This window comes from Bubalus bubalis, chromosome 8 (assembly GCF_019923935.1).
Source record: "Bubalus bubalis isolate 160015118507 breed Murrah chromosome 8, NDDB_SH_1, whole genome shotgun sequence".
Lineage (NCBI taxonomy): Eukaryota > Metazoa > Chordata > Mammalia > Artiodactyla > Bovidae > Bubalus > Bubalus bubalis.
This window is the reverse complement of record NC_059164.1, coordinates 13,962,098-13,985,952: the sequence shown is the minus strand read 5'-3', so window position 1 is coordinate 13,985,952 and position 23,855 is coordinate 13,962,098. Positions and strand designations below refer to the sequence as shown.

The window sequence follows — 23,855 nt, the reverse complement described above, 5'->3', positions numbered from 1 at the left end:
ACAAGGCCTTTCAGGTTCTGTGTCTGCATATGGCATCCCCTTATTCCAGAAAGCTCACCCTGGCTAACTTCTTACCTCTCCACCTTAGGTATTATTTGTAATACTGTATATTATTATATTATTTGTAATACTGTAATATTGTAACCTATGGTATAGAAAATATTTACACAAGCTGGGGACCAATAATACCGGGAGTCTTTTCTGATGTTTGAAATTAGGTGTCTGTCTTTATGCCTCTGTTTTGTAGATTTTATTGTCGTTGCTGCTTTATCTGTCTCCCTAATTAGATTATAAGCTGTGCAAGCACAATATAATATTTATCTTTCTTTCTCAGAGCTCACAACTGAGCCTGATGGACAGTAAATATGCCATATATATATATATATATATGTTTAATGAATAAATATTCAACCTTTTCTTCCTGTTTTTCTTATTTGTAAATAAGTTATAACTATAAATATAATTCTATATTTAGTTTTTCACTTAGCATCCCTCAAGGAGAGTGCTCAAAGGAACATAACTTTTATTCCCATAAGTAACTTTATGAAGAATTTACCTGAGACTCTGTAGTGAATTGTTAGCATTTTCAGGACAAAATATCTTCATAAATTTCCCATTTTAACTGACGAACTCTTGGACAAGTTGGGTTACCTGTTGAATCCTTACGCATTTGACCATACAACATGTTCCTTGAATAGTGATATGGATTATCTGTATGAGTTAACAATGAGGCTTTAAGTATCACGATGCCCTGGTCAAGTGGGCTCCCAATGAATCCAATTATTTCCTTAGTTTAGAGGACATATGTATAAGAAAAAGTCATTAATAGAGATTGGAAGGATCATAAACATCTTCAAAAGACCATCCAGGGTTATTTTACTGATATCTTTGCAACAACTCTTGAAAAGAAATCCAGGGAAACCCTCACTATGGAAGGCTAATCTGATGGAAGAGCAGTATAAACTATGATATATGAGAACACAGAATATTGTAACCTATGATATAGAAAATATTTACACAAGCCAGGGACCAATAGTCTGCAGCTGAGCGCTCATAACTGGGTCTGCTTCAATGAGTAGGTCAGAATTCTTTGTAATCATTTCATTAATTGTCAGAAACAGTTATTACTGGAGTGTTTGAAAGCAGTTTGTTTTCTTAAGATTAATCACCCCCTGCAAAGCTTATTTAATTAGATTTGTAAACTCTTTTCTACCAAAGGAACAGTTAAGCTGATTCGCCATGTTGGAATTATCAGATGTTTTAAAGACACAAGGTCCAAATTAACTAGATTTTCCTGGAATAACAATAAATATATGGGTTAAGTGATAATAATGATGATTCCTGCTGTTCCGCTCAAGTAAACCGCAACTGTTGTTTATAATCTTTCTTCTAGCTCCCTCAAAAATAAAATAAAGGAGTGCAAAATTTAAAAATAAAAAAATAAATTCCATACCATTGTGAGAACAACAGATGATGATGAAGGGATATTAGGCTCTCTAAACTGAAGAACAGAGTAAATGTTTTTATTTGGTTGCAGGTCCAGAGAATGAGCCTCACAGATGCTGCCAGAAAAGCTTGGGAAAGGTCGTGCAGCTTGTTTTCTTGCACTCTGGCAAGGTACTCCTCTGCCATCCGTCCTACTCAAAGGCCAGGGCAGCCCTCACCCCACACTCACACATTCCCACAAGGCATTTCAGTTACCTGCTCAGACAAAGGAGATCAGGGAAAGAGGGGAAAATGGAGAGACAGAAATTTGTTTTTTGCATCAGACATAAAATGATATTGAGTTTTAAAGATGCCATGGAGTTTTAAATAACAAGTAAGGGAAATGGTAAGGTTTGCCATGCATGTGGATCCTCCCGTTTCTGCCCCTTCTTTTGTGCCACTTCCTATTTATTTATTTATATATTAATTCTGCACGTATTTCCGTGAAGAATTTGCAGTGGCTTTAATAACTGACATATAAAACAAACAAATATTTTACTCCTCCCGGTTTCACTCCAGATTCAAGTGATGGAGTTGCTCACAGCAGGCTGACCAAGAAACTTTTGCCAAGAGAACTAATCATTCACTGACTTTATGATTAACACAATGGCATGCATAAAACCCCCTACTTTCTTGTTCCTATGTAGATAATATGAAAAAGACAGCCTCTTTCCTTCCTTCAAATATCGAAGCCAGTTTTTGCTACATAAATATGGCCTAACTGGTTCTTCTACCAACCATATTTAAAAGATATTAAAATAAAGAGTCAACAACTTCTCTTGGAAGGCTATTTCTTGTGGTTACTGAAAGGATAGTGTGAAAACTTTTTATTGTTTCAGATTGGACCTCCCAAGCTTGACTGTGAATTTTTATGCCTGAGTACCTAAAAAAACTCCAAGAAAAACACTGCTCAAACCACCACATTTTGCTTGCTTTCAGGTTCAAACCCTATAAAACCACCACATTTTGTATGGTTTCCACCCCAAACCATAAGTTGGCATGGGATCCCACTCGATGCTCTCTGCTCAGGTCTAATTGAAATGTTTACCAACCTTGACAACATTTTCGGCTAACTTGTCACTAACTTGGAATGCAGGTGAAACAAGCTGAGTTCTTAGCAATAATTTCTTCACTAGGATCCTTTCACATGACCCCCTGCCACCCAACTGGGGACACAGAGTCATTGCATTATCTCTGGTCAATCATTGTTACTTCCTCTGTGACATTCTACTCATGTGTGCCTTGCCTTGAACCTTTCTAACTCTTCTTTTCCCTTAAAAACAAACCTCTTCTGTGTATTATTCCATCTGTTTGTATTATTCTATTTCTTCATTCTACTTTGAAGCTAATCAGAAAAATCAGCTTGTGCATTAGTTAATGGGTTTAAAATTTTTTAGGGAATGCATAGGGCTTCCCTTGTTGCTCAGCTGGTAAAGAATCAGCCTGCAATGCAGGAGACCTGGGTTCAATCCCTGGGTTGGGAAGATCCCCTGGAGAAGCGAAAGGCTACCCACTGCAGTATTCTGGCCTAGAGACTTCCATGGACTGTATAGTCCATGGAGTCACAAAGAGTTGGACACAACTGAGCAACTTTCACACCACATGTGTCACAGAGGACCCTAGATTGTAAAGGCGTTGTGGTCAGGCATTGTCTCTTGCTGACCATTTGAAGTTGCCAGGTAAAATATGAGATTTTTATCCACTAAATCTGGCATCCCTATGACTGTTGTATCTCTACGATCTACACACTCTCCACGAAGGTGCTTGTTGAATATTGGCTGATCGAATGAATAAATGAAAGTCGTTTGTTATATATACCCTGGAATCTTTTGATTCCCTCTAAATTATATCACACTGGGAGCCAGCTTACCTTGTAGGCCTGGCCCTATGTGGTATGATCTTGGGTATGGAGTAGACATGGTGTTGATTTTCTTCGTTCTGCTTGTTTCATAGGAGCATTGTTCTTAGAAGGGCATCCTTTCTCCTGGAAGGAGCCTGTAGGATAGAAAGGGGTGAGAAGGTGCACACCTGTTGTTAGCTCTTAGTTCACGGAAGGAAAAGCAGTCGTGACAATGGGTCAGGAGGTCTTGAGAGGGTGGGGATATTAACTGAGTGGTTCCTGTGGTCATTCTTTCTCCACTAGCAGGGAGCACTCCCCTGATAACTACATATACAAACAGAAATGTCCTGGGAATCCATGGGCACTTGGAGTGAGGAATAATAATAGCAGTATGGGCTGACTAGAATCTTTCATAAATAGTCCTAATATCTGCAAAGGCATCATCTTGAGAATTCTCAAGGTGAAAAAAGTGTCTCAACATGTTTTATTTTGTAATTATGTTATCAATTACATTTATTCTTGAAACTGCTGTAAAATCATGAGGGTGCTCTTACTTTAGGAGCGAGGGGGCCCTTGGACATAAAGGCAGTGTTCACTTTGTCTTCGTTTTTGCATCTACTGTTTTCTTCAGGAAATTTCCAGAACTTTCCTAAGTGCATTGCTATACTTCTCCTTGGTGTCAGTTCATCAGTATCTTTCATGAAAATGTGACTTGGAAAGTGAAGAGCTCATGTCACATGTTAATACACTGCCTATTTATTTAGAGCTGTGACTGAAGTTCATGGTAGATCTATTTCCATGTATTGGCTGCCCTTGAAAGACAAGGGAATGACTTTAACTTTGAGATAAATTAACTATGAGCCAGACTGAACCCAGAATGCACACTCCCTCCCACACAGTCCCTCAAATTTTGTTCTGTGAGTGGGTTATCTCTGATGCTTGTTTATCTGACTTACTAGAATCTTTTTCTGGCCTTAGGCACTGACAGATAGAGGATACTACGTGCTGTCTGGCTACTGAATTCTATTCCTCCAACAAAACAAGGTCAAAATGCCCTAAAGTCCTATCCAGGAAGAGTACTCTCAGAGCTGTTGAATTTTGGTTTTCTACACACAGTGATCAAAAACATGGGCTTTGGAGTCAGATCTATGTGGAATGGAATCATGGGAATCTGTCTCTTTAGTAGCTTGAATCAAGTTGCTGTGCTCTTTTCAACCCCAGTTTCCTTGTATGTAAAACGGAGAGACTTACAGTGCTTGTTAGGATTCAATGACCTACTGCATGGAGAGTCTAGTTCACATACCATAAGGGCTCAACAAAGGACAGCTGTTATTGCTCAAAGTCTGTAGCAGAGTATTTCCTTTTTAACCAGACTCTCTGAATGTTTCTGTTCCACAAACACACGTGTATGGCCTGGGCTGTGCTTGTGAGCAGTGATGGAAACTGGCAGTGATGTCCTTGTACCTGGTTGTTCACATTCCTGGCCCTTCCCCTGAATGTCCAGCTTCTGGTTTAACTGGAAGCTGGGAGGAGGGTCAGGACACTCTTGCGCTCTCTGACGTAGCCAAGACTGGAGCCCTGTGGGAAAGTGGGTGAGGCTTCCCTGGTGCCAACCCAAATTGCTCCCGACATTCCTGGCTGCGCCTCCCCGGAGCTTTCTGGAGGTTGTTTTGGGGATGGTGGATTCCCAGCACTGTAGAGGTGGTGGCTGAGCCCAGCGCTGTGCTGAGTTTCTGGCCCTGCTTCGAAACTTGCAGTGCTCTTCTGGCTCAACCAGAAGTTCAGGTGTGGGATGGCCTGGTGGTGTGTGTTGGCCTGGGAGAGTGGGTGGGGTGCAGTGGAAAGCACTTGAACGATGAATCTAGAGGCCCTAGGGACATTGGATTTTTTTTTTTTTTTAAGAGTGGAATTTTTGCTTCATGCCATTCATCCTTTCTATCTACCCAGAGCTTTAGAAGGGTTAAGTCCCACCAGGAGTCCCACTAGCTGGTGACTTGTGGAAAGAGATTAGAGGAAGAGGAGAAGTCAAGATAGGTTACTTCCTTAACAATGTCTCTTCTCCTAGCATCTCTCCAACATTCTGTCTCCTCCTAGCAGCTTTTCCCCGTTAGTCTTTCTAAAATGTCCATCCATTTCTGGCCACCCACAAGAAAAGAAACTGAGGTTAAGTAAAGCCGGAGGAGCCTCAACATTCTTGGATTTCCCTCTTTGTTCACCTTTCTAGCCCTATTTTTCATTCTTTTTTGCTCGTCTTAGAGCATGGAAAAGGGGAGCTTTTAAATCCATCCTCAAAAAGTGGGGAAAAACTTCAGAGGAAAGTAAAACAGAGGGCAACAAGGCTCGTAAGGCGTGGAAGATGGACAGGAGGAGTCGTGCTGCCCCGTAGTCCCAAGTTTGCCAGAAGTGGCCCAGAGTTAACCCAGAGCAGGCAAGGCCTCGCTTAAACTTCAGAAAGGAATGTGCTGAAATTGGATGAAAATCGAAAGGAAAATTTGAGAGTGCGAAAACCTCACCTACGAGACAAGTGATTATATTGAACAATTTAAAGTGTTGAGGAAATTGGCCATATGTCTGCAGATGATCCATCTAGGTAGACCAAAAGGATTAGAATTATCTCCTGATATTGGTGATTTTTTTTTTTTTTTGGTGATAGCTGTAATGTATTTTATATATAAGGTAAACATTATAATTATAGTCTTGCTGTAATTAGCTTTTTTTTTAAATTGAGCATACATTTAGTTCACATTTATTTTGAGCATATTTGAAACATCCACCAATTCTGGTAGTCAGAGCAAAGTAAAAAGATATTTCCTCCACTTATGGAAGCTGTAAATTAAGGAGGAGACTCCCTCAAACAGGAAAAAGCTAAGTTATGATGAGGGTGGTGGAAATAGGGAGGGGTTGGTAACAAGGTCTGGGGATCTAATGTGTAACATATTGACTATAATTGATAACACTGTGTTGTATAATTAAAGTTTGCTATCTCTTAGAGATATTTAATGGAGAAGGCAATGGCACCCCATTCCAGCACTCTTGCCTGGAAAATCCCATGGATGGGGGAGCCTGGTGGGCTGCAGTCCATGAGGTCCCGAAGAGTCGGACACGACTGAGTGACTTCACTTTCACTTTTCACTTTCCTGCATTGGAGAAGGAAATGGCAACCCACTCCAGTGTTCTTGCCTGGAGAATCCCAGGGATGGGGGAGCCTGGTGGGCTGCCGTCTATGGGGTCGCACAGAGTCGGACACTTTGCAGCGACTGAGCACGCACGCGTGCAATAAGCCTTCTAAATGCTGCTGCAGTGTAAAAGACAGGACTTAGAAAGAGTTCCAGGTGTCATTCCTCTAGCAGAAAGTCAGGGAGTGGCCACGTTTGTCTTTGTGTCTGCTGTGGTACACACCAATGTTCCTCAAGCCAAACTAAACTGTGGTAGAGAATAGTGAAGGAGAAAGTTATTTGTTTGTTGACTTATTTCAGCTTTCTTATTTTTTTGGTAATCTGGTTTAGGAATCTACTTGCATTTTTTTCCTGAGACTAAACTCTCAGAATATTCTAATCAAAAAATATTTTTGAAATCCATTTGTTGAGCCCTTTTTATGTATCAGGCCTGTAAATATCTTGAGTGCTCAGTACTCCTCACAGGTGATATCACTTAATGCTTGCACAGTCCAGTGACACAGGGATCTGGCTGTTGTTCACAACATCATGGTCACTGCAGGGCTCAACACGGCTTCAACAACAGCAGCAACAGCTGTGAGAGGAATCCAAGGACCAATTTGTTGGAATAAAACAAAATAAGGCTTTACCATATGGGAGATATATCTTGGATGGTTTTATTAGATGTGGGATGATTTTTCTTGTAGCCTAAGGGCTTTCTTGAGGGAATATGAAATCTTTTCACTATGCCCGCATCATTGCCAGATGTGGATGTAGTGAAATAGACCTTATCCTGTGTGTGTGTATGAGTCTCAGCATGCATATGTGCATGTGTAAAAGTGGCAAATTCTGGCTTATACACTGAATTTCAGTTTATCTCACCCTCACTTTCTTATGCAAAAATGTCTTCATGTGACTTCTAAATATGCAGCAGGACTCCTGCCCACCCTCTATTTGAATAAACTATAGGTTGTATCATGTTCACCAATAGGCAAAACCAGAGGCAGTAAAGTAACGATAAACATGGTCATTTCATAAAAGAGCTTGTTTGGTCTTGTCCTTTAATAGTAGGATACAATGGAGTGCTCCACCAAAACTTAAAAATTCATAATGAATATCAATACTGTTAATCAGAATTTGCCCTGTGAACAGCTCAGAGCTCTACTGTATTAAGCTGTTGGGTGGTAGCAATCGTACTTTTTAAACAGCCATCAGAGGCAACTGTCAGCAACACCATATCTTCTCTCTTTTATGGCTTCAGGTCCCCAGGGTTCCATCCTGAGTCCAGGGCGATTTGTATGGGGTTTGCTAATGACCTGCTGATTGTCTGCACAAAAGCAAAATCTTACAGTGTTCAGGCAACACAGTGATTCCACACAAAAGCAAAGGACTGTCTGGTGTCAAGATAGTACCATACTTTACCTTTGATAAAGGTTTTTAACTGACTACAAGGTACTGCTGCTGCTGCTGCTAAGTCACTTCAGTCGTGTCCGACTCTGTGCAACCCCATAGATGGCAGCCCACCAGGCTCCCCCATCGACTACAAGGTACTATTTGGTGCTAAAACGAGTGGCAGAAATAACGTTTATTCAAATAACTAACAAGATGGCAACAGGGAGGAAAATTTCAGGAGTGTGTGTGTGTGTGAAAAGGATACTGTTTAGATAGCTGTTACTGTTCAGATTTTTGATTCTAATTTTGAAAGGTACAGAAACGAGCAAACGTCTGTTTCAACTGGATATTTATTCATGTTGGTGATTATTAATATACTTTAGTATGCCACCAAAGCGTTTTCTTTCCAGGTAGTGAAAGTGTGTGATGCACACTGTGTTGATCTATCTACATACTTATTTTTGACCTCTGTCGCCTGCCTCAGGGAGCAGGCTTGGAGTTGTAGCAGGCCAGGTGAAGCCATCTCTATACTCTGCATGGGCACTGTCTGCCCACAGCATCTCCCCTCTAAACCTGAGGGAACAAAACGATTTACAAAATTCTATCCTGCTCCTCTTTCCCTGCCCCCATGCTCCACTGACTCTGCAGGCTGGTCAGTGTCTGTGTGTGTCTGACGGGCTGGGTCTTGATAAGGGGACTTATCACCAAGCCATTTATCTGTTCAGTGATGGAGGAGAACCAAGACTGACCCAGTTTCCAAAGCTTTATTCCAAGACTTGACTTATTTGATTGTTCGTTTGTCCATTTATTCTTTCACTCATTTGGTGATTTTTAAACCTCTTGTTATATATCAGGCCCTATATAACCACTGGGATCATAATGATGAGTAAGATTTGGCCTCAGTCCTCAAGCCCGCTGTGAACCTCTAGGAGTCAAATGGCAATTACCAAATTCTTGATAAAACTGATAATCTCAAGTCAGTGGGCCCTTAAAAGGATTTAGAGAGAATGTGTGTTGCAACATGTTGGCAAAAATGAAAGCTCCTCCACTAGACTGTAAGCTTGTTTAGGGCAAGAAGTGAACCTTGTCGTTGGAATTATTTATAGCCCTGAGCACAGGAAGCATATAGATCATATGTTCCAAAAAATATCAGTGAAGTTTTCAGAATGTCTAAGAATCTTCAGCAGTGGACAATAAATTGCAAATGCCAAGAGTAGGGCTTTTGGGGTTTGGCTTCCACTGATGTCACTTCACTTAGCAATGAGTGATGGCCCTTGCCTTATCAAATTATTATCCACTTGAAAACATACGTGTGTAGTACCTGATAAGCACCTGATGGCACAAGCTGGGTATTGTGGATTCAGGAGTGAAAAGGATAGATAGAGGATCATTCCTCCTGCAGCTAATTGACAGGAGAGGACTCAAAGAGGAGGATACAGTACAGGGATCTCAGAACAGATAAGAGAGAATTCCAATCAAATGTGTTAAGTTTTGTGAGAAAATAGTATACTGTTATCTAGACTACCTAAAAGGAGAGGTTAGGAGGTCAGGGAGAAGAGTGCTCCAGGCGTTAGGGACAATGTGCAAAGATCTGGAGGTGAGAATGATCCATGGTGCATTCCAAAGGCTTAAATATATTCAGAATCATTGACTTGTCACCTGCAATGAGAGGAGCTTGGGATGAGGCTGGGGAGGTGAGCAGGGCCAGATCCCAAGGGACCTTGGAGGGAATGCTAAGTAGTTTGGACTTCACTGAAAATCAAAGGGAATTTATTGGGGCTTGAGCAAGGCAGTGCCGCAGTGAAATTTGTGTCTTTGAATGATTGCTCTTGCTGGGCTACATATTGGATGTGGGATGGAGTGGGTGAGCTGTGCCTGTTGGGAAGGCTTTTGCAGTAATCTGGGTGGAAGATGGCCCATAGTCAAACAGGGTGGTATAGTGGAGAATGCATGGGCTTGAAAATCCAGTAAGACCTGGCTCTGACACTTATCATCTATGTGGCTTTTAATAACTATTCTCCATAGTGCATTTTATACTTTCTCCTGCAAAATGGAGTAACCTTGCCTATCTGATGTGGGATTTAAATACTGTACATAAGCTGCCAGGTATTATATGACCCACACTTCAGTGATAGTCCCTTTTTACTGCTCCTTCCTCTCTCCTTGTATTTCTACCCCTTTAGTGTACACCTTTATGCTTTTAAGTAAGATCTTTCTTGGTAGTGGTCCTTTTTAATCTCTGGATCGTGATTCTGGTGAAGGCTCCTCCTTTTAAAGACTCTGCCTCTGTGGCAGCTGCAGTTCTTTCAGAATGTTCTGGACTATCACAAAGTCACCTCTGAAGAAGCGGGTTCTGTAGCACACTTTATTCTGGTCTGGGCCATGCTATAATCAATGAAATGCAAGTTTGGTAAAGATGAAATTTTTCATTCCCTTCCCATTTGGAACTTTCTGGTAGCTGCATTCTCCCCCTCATGCCCTTGGAATGTGGCTTTGGTATTATCTTTGGCCATCCTCAGGGATGCTTCTTAAGCAATTGTGGAAAGAGAACTTTGGATTTTTTTTTTCTTTTTTTTTTACAGAATAGCCCTTATTTTCTCTCTGAGAATATTCCAAAATCCTGTCATATTTTCCTTTCTGACATCTCTAAAATTCATCTTTCCCTATTGATCTCCAGTAGCTAAAATGCTTCCCTTGTTTTGGCCTTCCTTTTCTTCTCTTCTATTCCCTGCTGCTGCTAAGTCACTTCAGTCGTGTCCAACTCTGTGCAACCCCATTGACAGCAGCCCACCAGGCTCCGCCATCCCTGGGATTCTCCAGGCAAGAACACTGGAGTGGGTTGCCATTTCCTTCTCCAATGCATGAAAGTGAAAAGGGAAAGTGAAGTCGCTCAGTTGTGTCCAACTCTTCGAGACCCCATGGACTGCAGCCTTCCAGGCTCCTCCGTCCATGGGATTTTCCAGACAAGAGTACTGGAGTGGGGTGCCTTTGCCTTCTCCGCTTCTATTCCCTATGAATACTTATACTGTGGTCTCTATTCTTGAGTTCTGTCTCTCTTAAAGCAATCTCCTTGGTGCCTTTACTACAGTATCTTTTAAAAATGCCTTGCCTGATTTCTCTCATCTGCATTAAATATGGACTTTAGGGACCTTCCCTGATCTTCATTGCCTGATTCGTTTTCCCCTGCTGGTTTCCTATATCTTCTTAATTTTTAAAGACCTAACCTCCTCCTGTATGTGCTCTTTTTTTTCTTGTTCGCTTTTGTTTTCCTAGGCAGTTTTCAGACTGTGTCCCCCCTAGCCAAGAACATTTTCTTTCCTTTTTACATGCCAAACCCAGCCTCAAACAAGTTGTATCCTGAAACTCCTCTTCTTTCTCCCATAGCTCTCTTTCTCAAGTTGGCTTTCTCCTTCATCTTGATGATGGTCTTTTCTTTATGAAGTGATGCTATAGCTATATGATAGCATATGTATATGCTCTTTTGATATAAGGAGGTCTATCATTTATTAAGGCAAGTCTTTGCTCTGTTGCTTTGTCATTCTCTTGCTTCCATTGGCACCACTGTGGTTTTGGCCTATAGTCGGAGTTGTCATCAGTTTGGTCTCAGCTATCTTCCCCACATATTTTGTCCTTCATGGTTCTCAGAAATGTCTTTCTGATCCAGTCCCCTTCTCTTCTAAAACAAAACAACACAGCGTCTGCTTTCCCTAGCCTGTAGAATGGGATTTACCTTCCCCCCGTGTGCATCAAGGATTCTCATGCCATGGCCCCTCTTCAGCCTTCCAGACTCATCCTGTCACTGTGTTACCCTCAATCCTAAATTCCAATCACATAGAGCTGCTGGCAGAGGTAATTTACTTTATTTGGAGGTTGAGAGTGGACTACTACAGGCCAGCTACAGTCTGCAGAATTCTTTGCCATTTTTAAAAAACCAAAAGATTTCATGTAAAACTCTTTTTTAAATTTCTCTCGGAAAATAGGGCACTACTGCACCATTTACCCACCTGGCAACCAAGAGTTGAAGGGTGGCTTCCCCTTTAGATGAAGCATGTTATTCCTCCAATTTGGCTGCTGCCGTCACTCCTTTTTGTGTCCCCAACATTGAAGCAAAGTGTCCTTTGCCATTATTACTACTCTTTTTCTTTGATCTGTTTAAGAAATAAGAGTGTTAAGGATTAACAGTATTAAGAGAAAACTGTATTATGTCTCTGTATCTACAGACTTCAGTTCAGTTCAGTTCAGTCACTCAGTTGTGTCCGACTCTTCGAGACCCCATGAATCGCAGCACGCCAGGCCTCCCTGTCCATCACCAACTCCCAGAGTTCACCCAAACTCACGTCCATTGAGTCGGTGATGCCATCCAGCCACCTCATCCTCCGTCGTCGTCTTTTCCTCCTGCCCCCAATCCCTCCCAACATCAGAGTCTGTTCCAATGAGTCAACTCTTTTCATGAGGTGGCCAAAGTACTGGAGTTTCAGCTTTAGCATCATTCCTTCCAAAGAAATCCCAGGGCTGATCTCCTTCAGAATGGACTGGTTGGATCTCCTTGCAGTCCAAGGGACTCTCAAGAGTCTTCTTCAACACTACAGTTCAAAGGCATCAATTCTTTGGCGCTCAGCCTTCTTCACAGTCCAACTCTCACATCCATACACGACCACAGGAAAAACCATAGCCTTGACTAGATGGACCTTTGTTGGCAAAGTAACGTCTCTGCTTTTGAATATGCTATCTAGGTTAGTCATAACTTTCCTTCCAAGGAGTAAGCGTCTTTTAATTTCATGGCTGCAGTCACTATCTGCAGTGATTTCTTATTGATAGATAAATAAAAGATGGGTAGATACTGTTTGGCATTTCAAGCCAAATTGTTCAATTCATTCTTTCATCCTCAGACCCTGTAGGAATCTAAATTTGGATCTCTGACAAAATAACTTGGCACTAAGTATCTGTGTTCAGACCCTGGTTCCATCACTTACTAGCTATGTGGTTTGGGGCAGATTATTTAAGCATTCTCTGCCTGACTTCCACCTCTGTAAATTGGGGATGACATTAGCATCTACCTCACAGAGTTTTTTATGAAGATTATATGAGATAATCGATGTAGAGAATTTAGTAGAGGGATTGGAACATGAAATGCATTCAAGAATTCTTCACTACATTCTTATCACTATTATTATGATTCTATTTTCCCCAAGTCTTAGTGAATATCAGATCCATGAGGGACACGGTTTTGGGCAGAGTATTTTGGTGCCTATTTAACCATACCTTCCTGGTGCTCAGTTTTGTCCCTTGTTAGCTATGGGCCTGGTCAAGTTATTTAATCCCACTGTCCCTCCATTGTATCATCTGTAAAATGTTGACAATAACAGTATGATAAAAATGATAGCATTCGCATCTTTGGCAATCTGAGGTAGCCATGTATTATGTATTAATATTATGGTATCTGCCGCATAGCAAGTGTGCAGTCAGTGGTGCTGTGATTGTCATCAGCTACCCTCGCAAAATTTTGCCTTTGTTTCCCCGGAGATGTTACTTGGTAGTTGTGAGGTCCCAGGCATCCGGGTGATCCACCTGTGTGTGATACGCGGGGCCCGTCCTTCTACATTGAGCTCTTCTTGCCTTTTTTTTTTTTTTTTTGGCTGCACTGCGCCCCCTGCAGTGGAAACACAGCGTCTTAACCACTGGACTGTCAAGGAAGTCCCTACACGAGGCTTTCAATAGTTGAGTTATAGTTCACATACCATGAAAATCACCATCTTAAAGTGTACAGTCCAATGGGTTTTGATATATTCGAAAGCTGTGCAATCATCACAACTATCTAATTCCAGAATGTTTATATCATCCCCCCAAGGAAACCCTGTATCTCTGTTAGCTGTCATCCCTCAGACTGCCCCAACCTCTTCCCCCAGCCCTTGGCAACCACTAATTTGGTTTCTATCTCTATAGATCTGCCTACTCTAGATGTTTCACATAAATAGAATCATACAACATACGGCTTTTGCCCATGTGTTTCCCTAAAGAGTCAAGCTGCACCCCTTACCAGAAAACAAATTCCTACTGGGAAGAAGGAAGCTCTAAACAGGAGGAAAGAAGAAGGAAGATAGCATAAGCCAACACTGAGCTAAGAAGAGCAAAGCCAAACAAACATGTATCCAGGGGTCAATTTGAGTAGGCTAGGAATGTTGAGGCATTTTAAACCATGACTATAAAAGGCAACCAAGCTAGATTCCTTTGGATTCTTCACAGTCAGCCCTCGAAAATGATATAAAAACCTCAAATGCCCATCTGTGGATCTACCTGGGGGTTGGTTAAAAATGCAGATTCTGGGCTTTTCCTCAAACTCACTGAGTCAGAATCTCCACGGTGGAGCACACAAGCTTCTACCAGGTAGTGTGTTGGGAAATTACTGAATTACATGGAACATGCTTGTATGAGACTGATCTGCCTTATTTTTTTCTGTCTTCAATGATACAGCCTGTATTGTTGATGCTCTTCTTACATATACTTGTTGATCCTCCTTTTCTTTGTGCATCTCAGCCCCTCTGCATAGTGATCCACAAAGTAGGGACTTGGCACATTTTAGAAGATTGGTTATACAAGAACTTTGAGGGTATAGTTGGGATACTGCTGGCCACAAAGCCATTAAGGTCGACAAGGCCTCAGAGGAGAATGTTCTGGTACATTCTGAGCATTCTTTCTTGGAGATTTCAAGGCTGGTGTTTGTCTTCAGGGCTCTGACTTGTGCCCCAGTGGTCAAGAGCCCTTTGATCTCTGGGCTCCAGAGGGTGTCCCCACAACTGCCCCTCCAGGGGGCTTTCCAGCTATCTGCATGGTGCTGATAGGTAGAGAAATGACAACAGAAGCACAGGTGGTTCCTATACCTCGCAGATCGGAATGTCCCAGGGCACCTGGTAACATTCCTGTGCTTCCCCGGGACCCACTGAACCAGACTGTTTTCCAGGAAGGGGAAATTATTACTCAGACACTACCCAGATACTGCTCTAGAGTTTGAAGAACCTCATCCTCCCATCTGTGTTTGGAGTAGAAAGAATGGGTTGTGCTCATGGGGATTTATGAGGGTAGGATGGTGGGTAGGGTAGGATTTGGGAGATCTAGGCTTAGTGTTGGCCCTACCGTTTAGTTGGTCTCTGTGTCACACTGGATGAGCCACTTACCTTTCAGTTTGCCTCTTTGTAAAACCAAGGGCTTTGGGCCAGGAGAGACATCTGGAATGCAGCCACGATCGCTGGTGTCTGCAGGAGGCTTCTCTGTAGGTTTGGATGTCAGCTCTAAAGGATCCTTTCCTCCATGTGTTCTGAGGACAGACCTGCTTCCTCTGTCTGGAGTTAGCAACTGTTCAGTGTCATTGGAGGCAAAGTTGAAGAAACCCACTTTTGGAGGCTGGGGGTTTGTGTGGAATGGTGGTGAGATTAGATAAGAAGCATGGCCAGCCCTGCCCCTTTCCTTGCTCACTCATGCCCTCCTCTCTCTTCTTCCCATATTACACTAAGTAAGAGCTTCATGTACATATAGTTTGTTTTTAAATTACAAACATCCCATAGGAATGTTAAAGCCAACAATAGTTAACACTCTGCTACGAAATGCTCAAATCTAGACACTGGAAGACTTCCTCTTTAGTATTTGTGGGATTAAAAAATGTCAGTGGATGGGTACTAGCACATGTGCTTGGGTTCCTGGAGTCTGAGCAAGTGTACAGAGCAATATGGGAGGGGATGACAGTCAAAGGCAGTCATTGATTTGGCTGTTGTGCCTAGTACCTTGCGGGAATGGTGCAACAATCCATTTCCTGTGATGTTTTGGGCAGAGACACCCTAAAGTAGTGATGCTTCACCTGGACCGCCTCTGGGTGCAGTTCTTTTCACTCTTATTTTGTTAATTACACTGGCAATCAATCATTTTGGTTGCCCAGGAACTGGGTGAAGCTTGGGTCACTGTACTTCTCACTTTTCAAGGCATCTTAAATCCAAGTTTATCCCCAAATACTAGTCGTTACTCAACTCTCACTCAGGCCACAAAATCAAACTCCGTTCAGGTCAGCCCTGTGAAACACTGTGAAGAAACAGTGGCTGGTTTTGGATTCTGCGGGCTCTCTTTCCTTTTCCCCCGGGTTGTCCCTCCCTAGCACACTCATTCTACATTCTTTCTACATGCAGATTTACTTGTATTTAATAGCATTATAATTTTTCCTCTTTCTTTGGTATAGCAAAATAAACAAAGGCACAGAGAATCCTTAGCCATACTTTGTGTGTTCCTGTAGTCTCTGCCCTATTGTCTGAAAAACCACAGACTTCACTTTGATGCCAATGAATCCGTCATCGGGTTTTGTTTAAGCCTTGTATTTACCAAGATCCTCACTTGAGCAGTGGCTTAACTTTTTAATCTTTGATTTATAATTTTACAGCTGCTGAGACAGAAAACCTACTCCTTCGGAGGAGCGTGGCCTTTTCTTATATTGCTTCCCATCGCTGCTTCTGAGCTTCTTGAACTCTGGCCCCTGGACACCACCATCAAGAAGGCCTTATGGATGAGCTACCTATCCCCACTGAGAGAGGAGGAACATCAACTGCAGTTTCTAACTAGATTGCCTTCTTCATTTCAAGTGATGGCTGCCATTAGGATCAGATTAGGACAGACCAGCCGGATGGCTGCTTGGAAGACTAACCTATAAGGATACTAAACTGTTCACTGTATGCTTACATCATCAGGAAAATAGACCAGCACTTCTTTTAGGGAGCACTCTGTTTGGGGCTGGAAGAAATGACTTGTTAAGTTCCTCAGGAGTAATCAGAATAGAGGAACAGAGGGATGGATTATTGCAGAGCTCCTGTTTTTCCTACTGAGCTATGTAAATTAGGTGCCCCAGCTGGATTGTTTGCCCATGGAGGGCAGTGGTCCTGCTCAATTCTTCCTTGCACAGAACTCAGTCTGCCCTCTAATAAAGATCCTACAAGTAGTGGTTTGAAGGAGACACCAATTTATTAGCCTACTCATCTCTGTTCTGAACTCTAGGGCTTGGAAATGAAGACACAGTCATTGAGAGTTTCTCTTCCAGTTCTAGAATATTACCCCTTAGTGCATCTTCATTCACTCAGAGTAAGGGTTGTTAATTAACAGAGCAGATCAGGACTAATAGAGCTTGGATTCTTGTGGGTTGGGTGATCAGATCTTGTGTTGAATTAATTAGATGGAGATCAAGTGGAGTTGAGATTTTCAAAAGCATTTCACTGAAGGGTGATATTGTCAATTATCTGCAGATGAGGACATCAAGAAATATTCTTGGAATAATGAAATATAGAACTTGTGGTCATGTTCAATCATTTAAAAGATAGTTAAGTATCTACTGGACACTGTGGAGACTTAGGACCAAGATAAGCATGATTCCTACCCTCATGGAACTTACATTCTAGCTTCTCTTAAGTGTGAAGAGCAGTGGCTACAGAAAACAAATGGGCACAAAAATATTCTCAAGTCCAGGGTTCCAATTAATAAAGGATTTTCTGTTGCCTTAATCATGCCTAGTGATGAAGCTTTTATAAGAGTTCTAAGTCTGCATTCTATAAATGCTCTGTGAACCAATACAAACTGTTTCCCTAGCAAGCTAAAGTCCCATGGTATTAAGGGAAAGGCTTAAGGTTAGTAGGACTTCTGGAAGGGGAGATATTAAGTGACTTGGGTCAGGAAATATGAAGGGATAAAACCAGCTATTGCTTCTGCCTTACATAGGAAACCTGCAGTGTGAGACATGCTGGGCTGGAAACTTTGAGACCCAGGTTTTAGTCTTTATTTCAATACTGACAAGCTATGTAACCGTGGTCAAGTTACATATTACCATATACCTGGAGCTGTCTTGAATGACTTCAAGATCCCTTCCAGCTCTGAACACGTTAGCATCAAGCCCCAGACTACAGGACAACTGGCTAGTTTCTAATCCAACTGTTCCTAAGTTGTCAGGTCAAATAGCTCTGCAATTGTCATTTGTTACTTTTTTGGAGGAGTATTTGTCAACCTTGTAGGACACGGTGAGTCTGTCTCTCCCCTTTGGAATTGAGAAGGCTCTAGAAGCATATCCTGTAGAGCTCATAGAGGCTTTATTCCCCCTTTTCATCCTTTCTTCTCTCGCTGCCTTCCTCCCTATCCTTTCCTTCATCACATTTCTATGGAGCATATACCAAATGCTTGGTGCTGGGTATGAGCTATGTCTGAAGATACAGGGTAAACCTGACATCTTCCCACACTCCAGAAGCTTTCACAGGAGAGGAGACAAAATCCTCCTTCCTTTCATCTGCTGGCTTTCCTTTGGATGATGTTCCAGGGGAGTGTGCTGGTGGGTAACAGCTACAGGCAGAGTCCCCATTCTGCCCAAGCAATTTTGGGATGCACATCCAGGTAATTCTCTAGTCCCAGGGTTACCATCAAAAGACCCATGTCCAGATAAAAGGAAGAGATGATTTTTTACTTCTTGGGATAAATCTGAGATAATCCTCTATGCAGTCCTGTCACTGTCTACCCCATCCTCTGCAACACATCTTTGCTCATGTGGGGAGACTCTTAACTAACTCCTAAAATTAAAAAAAAAGCAAAACAACCTTCTAAATAGACAGACATTTTTCATGTATACTGTGTTTCATATATTCACTAGGACTGGTGGCCTCTTTAAAAAGGAAAGGGAAAACACTAATCAGACCAAAGGATTTTGTTATAGATTCTTACCTCATTGTGAATCCTATGTAAGTAACTTTTCTTCATCTTTGTTTCTTACAACATTAGCAACTCTGTTTGAAAGATAACTCCAAATATAGAAAATATTTTACAGAAAAAGAAATCAGTGGAATTTCACATTCAGAATTGCTGACATAAACTTTTCTTTTTTTTTTAGATTTTTATCCTGGGAAATAGTTTTAAGGGGTTCAATGTCTGGCTTAAATGCTTGAATTAATTACTCTTGATTCAATTTTTATTCCCATTTGAAGTCAAGGAATGTACTGACACCTCTGGTTAATGCTTATACCTCTCTGTGGCCAAGAGCGTAATTTTCTCTATCACTTTCAGTTTTTTGCAGTTCTACTGCATTACTAACTGGATTGATAAATCCTTCATCTCTTCTCCTTGTTCTTACTTTCCCTCTTGTAAATATACGAAAGATCAGATGACTAAAAGGACTTAGGAAAGAAACAAAGGGCATGATAACTCACATCAATGGAAAATCGACCCTGGAATAATTGGCAGCATATTCAAATATTTTAGCGCAGTTGTTACTCTCACTGAGTGGAAGTGGTATCAGTAAACCTATATGACTCTAAACATTCTAATGAAAAGGGAACATTTTTTTCTTTTTTTCTTACATGCTGGAGGAGCTGTAGCAGAAAAAGGAATATTTTGTCAAACATCTCATATTTCCAATTATCTGGATATTGGCTATTGTGAAGAAAAAATACAAATGATGGACTACCTCTCATTTGCCTGGTCTGAAGACTTGTAGCTCCAAGCCATTGACTCTAAGGCAATTTACATTTGTTTTCTCTGTCCTTGCGAGGAAACAAAAATCTTATTTTTTCAAGCAATTATAATTCTTTCGCTTCAACTAGGATGAAAGAATTAGGAGTTCTGTCTCCTTGTACATAACTGTATATCTCATCTTTCTTATTTAATGATTGACAGAGAACAGATAAACTGAAACATCTCTGAATCAGGGTTGAATGTGCTCTTAGTGGCCCCATTGCTAATTTGTTTGACTATTTTGCAGCATTTCTTTACTCTGTAATGGAAAGAAGAAGAGGTGAAGTTGCTCAGTTGTGTCTGACTCTTTGCAACCCCCGTGGACTGTAGCCTACTAGGCTCCTCCCTCCATGGGATTTTCCAGGCAATAGTATTGGAGTGGGTTGCCATTTCCTTCTCCAGGGGATCTTCCCGACACAGGGATCAAACCTGGGTCTCCTGCATTGTAGACAGATGCTTTACCATCTGAGCCACCAGGGAAGTGATGTTCTGTAATGGAAAGTTTATTAAATATGAGGGGTGCAGAGCTTTCAGAATACAAATGAACTTATTTGCCAAAATTTAAATGCTCCTTCTTATCAGGGAATGTCTGTCTCACTTAACAGGATCCAAATTGAATAATAAAGAAAATTAGATTATATTGTACCCTCAAGAGAAAGTGAAAGTGAAGTCGCTCAGTCGTGTCTGACTCTTTTCGACCCCATGGACTGTAGCCTATCAGGCTCCTCTGTCCATGGGATTTTCCAGGCAAGAGTGCTGGAGTGGATTTCCATTTCCTTCTCCAGGGGATCTTCCCAACTCAGGAATCGAACCCGGGTCTCCCGCATTGCAGGCAGACGCTTTACCGAGAAATTGTGTGTAAATTGTAATTTAACAGTGAAGGGGAAGGGGTCATGTTTTCGAAAAAAGAATAGATAGTTTGGGTCATATGAAAAATGATTAACCCATAGAAAATGAATTCTTTTCAAAAAAATATAGTAATTCAATAAGCAGGATTTCCCATGCACAAGTGATCTGTACCTCTGGCTAGCTTAGAATGTTTTCTTTTCTTTGTGTTGACTGTGCAGTCCAACTTGTGGGATCTTAGTTCCCCAATCAGGGATTGAACCTGGGCCTTCGGCAGTGAAAGATCAGAGTCCTAACCACTGGACCACCAGGGACTTCCCAGACTAGCTTAGAATGAAAGTCATAATTACATGGAAATGCACGCTAGGTTTCAGTGGCTACAAACTTATCCCATCATATACCTGTGATGGAATTAAAAATCCAATAAGCATCCACTGAAAAATGAACACTGATCTCCAGAGAAGTGCAATATAGAGGTAGTTAGGATTTGAGAAGTTGGCCCAGTTCTTTCTTTAATCATGGTGTAATGCCCTGTTCCTTGGTCGGTATGTTTACTCGCATTGCCTTGGTGTTCTCAATAATAAAGTTGATGATCCCAGGGCCTTTCTTTTGCTGGCATTCGAGGGGCCCTGTGGGAACAAGAGAGCAGCCCTCTGACCAGGGACACAGGCTGGGAGAACTTCAGCAGCCACTCAAACTGTTGACTATACTCACGGATGGGAACAGAGTGCATGTATGGAGTAAAATAAAGCGTTAGAGAGAAAGAACATACAGGTGGGACTGTGCAAAGACAGGAATTGGTCCCTGTCATACACGTGCAATAGGAAGGTATCTGTTGGAAAAGGATAAGGTGAGGCAGGATTCTAAAGTAGAGAAAATAAAGGGAAGAACAAAGGTCTCCAGAGGTTGCTGAAATTAATTATCCTGAGATTTCAGGAGGAAGAAAGGGAAGGCGGCTAAGAAGCCTGTGAAGTTTCAAAAACAAAACAAAATGCAAACAGAAAGTTTAAAAAATAAAATCATGTTTTTCTTGGAGGAGAGGCTGGGCATTAACAGACAGTTTGATGACAGCAGGATCTGAATTAAGGGGTTTACTTTCAATCTCTAAGGGGAAAGGTTTATATGACATAGATGCAAAAGACATTAGCGGGTCTTTGGGCCACGATACTGGGTTTCAATTGCAAAGGGGAAAAAGAATGATCAGCACATGTCAGATAAATACCAACTAACTGTGCAGTATTTTATTTGAGATTTGTATTAGCCCCAATCAAGAAAAAAAAATAAGGGACTTAGTGAATTTGACTCTGTGGGAAGTCTTGAGAATTATAAACCTAGATTTCCCCCATGGAATAGTTTGATATTAATAATTAATAAATAGAAAGAGAGTCTGGGGACATTAAGATTCATTGCCACCATTTCAAATAATGATCCACACCATCAGAAAAAAAGAGCTTGGAACTTGGAATGCAGGAAGGAGAGGGGAGAGAAATGACTGGTGGATGGGTGAGTAAGAAGGGATGGAAATGAATGCGGCCAACCAAATAACTGCACAAGCTGTGAGAAAATTAAATGAACAATAGAGTTTGAAGGATAAGTAGGTAATGAGGAATATGAGATAATAAGGCATTTAAAAATAGGAAATTACTATGGGAAGTGAGGATGAATGATGAATTACATGGGAGAAGATTGAGGGACACAGGAAGGCAAAGAAGAGAGGAGGCAATTGTGATGGAAACAGAGCGTGATTAATTGGTGGAAAGGGCAGGAATGAACCCCAACCTTTGGAGAAAATGCCTAACCTAGAAATAAAGGAGGAAAAGAAGAAAAGAGTTCAGGATTAATGTGAAATCATGCAGACAATAGAGGAAGCAGGAAGTGTTATTAGTCTTCAGGAAAGAATGCATTTCTAGAGAAATGTATTAGTCTGGGTTCTCCATTCATCTATGAGTAGAACTGTCTTCATCTACCTTTTACAAAATGTTGAATTACAAAATGAGTGCTATTAAAGGAAAGAAAAGCTAAACACTATTAGGGGAGTTTGAAGAAAAGATTGCACTAGAACAACTGAAGTGAAGACTCAGTGAGCCAAGCTATACACTGTCTTTCATATGAAATTTTGAAATTCAGCCTCTTTATGAAAAAAAAAAAAAACAAAACTGGAGAGAGTTTATCCAAATAGAAATGTGGGCCATGATGGCGGGGGGTGCGGGGGGTGGAAAGGTGTTAACTGTTGTAAGTATTTTAGAATATATTCTTCTACAACATTTTTTTTTTCCTCATTGAGTGAGATTAAGTTAAAAAGCTTCTGGATATTGCTTGAAACACATTGGATGAGAGGGTTTAGAGCAATGTAAAGTATTCCCAGTAGTAGAAATAGCATTAATTTTTCAAGAAGATTAATATCTGGATTAGGTTTAAATGCCTGTGATTATCGTTCCGCTTTCTCATGTTTGTACAGTGGATTCCTTTCAGCCAGACAGCACCAGACCCCCTTTGGAGGGAAGCTGATAAAGTAATTTAGGTGGAAAGGCCTAATGAGATAATGATGCGAAGGCCAGTTAACACCTAATAAGAACATAACCACCAGGGATGATATTGTTGCTTATTAATTATAATGATGATGTGGAGGAAAGAGACAAGGTGGCACTCATTTAGCAGAGAGCACTCAGGAGTAAAGCTGTTTTCTCAAAGGGCGAGTTGCAGGCAGTTAAGAGTTAGAAGTAGGGCAACATGTAGCCGAGTTTGAAATTTATGGCTGTTGGGTTCCTCTGGCGACCACAGAATGGGAGGCCGGGCAGGAGGTCACAGATGCCTTCCTGATGGTGACCAGAGCTGGAATGGAGACTGCCGTGGTTACAGGGCCGGCCGCGCTCAAAGGCAGAGGCTTCAGGCGGAGTTCTGGGGGCGGTCTGCTCGCCTTAGATTCCGCAGTGGTCATTCGTGGGCAGACAGGCAGGTGTCCAAAACTGGACTGGGTGTGCTTCCAGTTCTGTGACCTTCCCCTCCACTCTGCTCGGTCCTGGGGAGGCAGACTCGCAGCACAGCTCTTCAGTCTGTGTCGGTGCCCTGCCCTGTTGAGGGAGCCCAGAAGATCCTTCAGGCCTGTTTTCAGAGGCACAGACTTGATCTGTTGCCTTCATCTGCTGACTTGAATGTAAGGTTTCTCGGTGTTAGTCACTGCCCTTGCTCTGCTTTCTGAACTCCCAGTGGGTGTGGTTCACCCAGGGCAGGGAAACTGTATCAGCGCGTGTTTGCAGATACACTGGTGTCTGTATTAGTCAAAGAGCAGGAGTCGAGAATGTTAGGAAGAAGCAGCCAAGAGAAAAAAACATGAAGATTTTGGAAATTTTGTGAATCCTCAAGGGAGACATAGAAGCTTGAAGTTCAGGACCGGTCTGGGGAAGAAGATTTCGGGCCCCAAGGAACACTGGAAGCTCGTCTCCTCATTCACAATCTCTCCCCTCGCAGGACAAGTCTCTGTCTGGCCCCTGGAGTTCAGGGTGTCACTCACCCTTCTCTCCGTCTTGGATGCCACCTCTGCAATAATAAGATGTCGTTTTCCACACACCTTCCTCTGCTATTAACTTTATTGCCTGGATGAGGGCCATCTCACAGGATTTTTC

At 41.8% G+C, this 23,855-nt stretch overlaps 1 long non-coding RNA gene across 1 annotated transcript in view; it reads left to right on the top strand.

Moving 5' to 3' along the window:
• Window positions 1–16,843, top strand: part of LOC123334653 — a 35,642-nt gene extending 18,799 nt beyond the window's left edge. The window contains exon 2 of the long non-coding RNA XR_006552652.2: window positions 16,292–16,843. This is a non-coding gene — a long non-coding RNA (uncharacterized LOC123334653). The remainder of the gene's footprint in view (window positions 1–16,291) is intronic.
• Window positions 16,844–23,855: the final 7,012 nt, after the last annotated feature.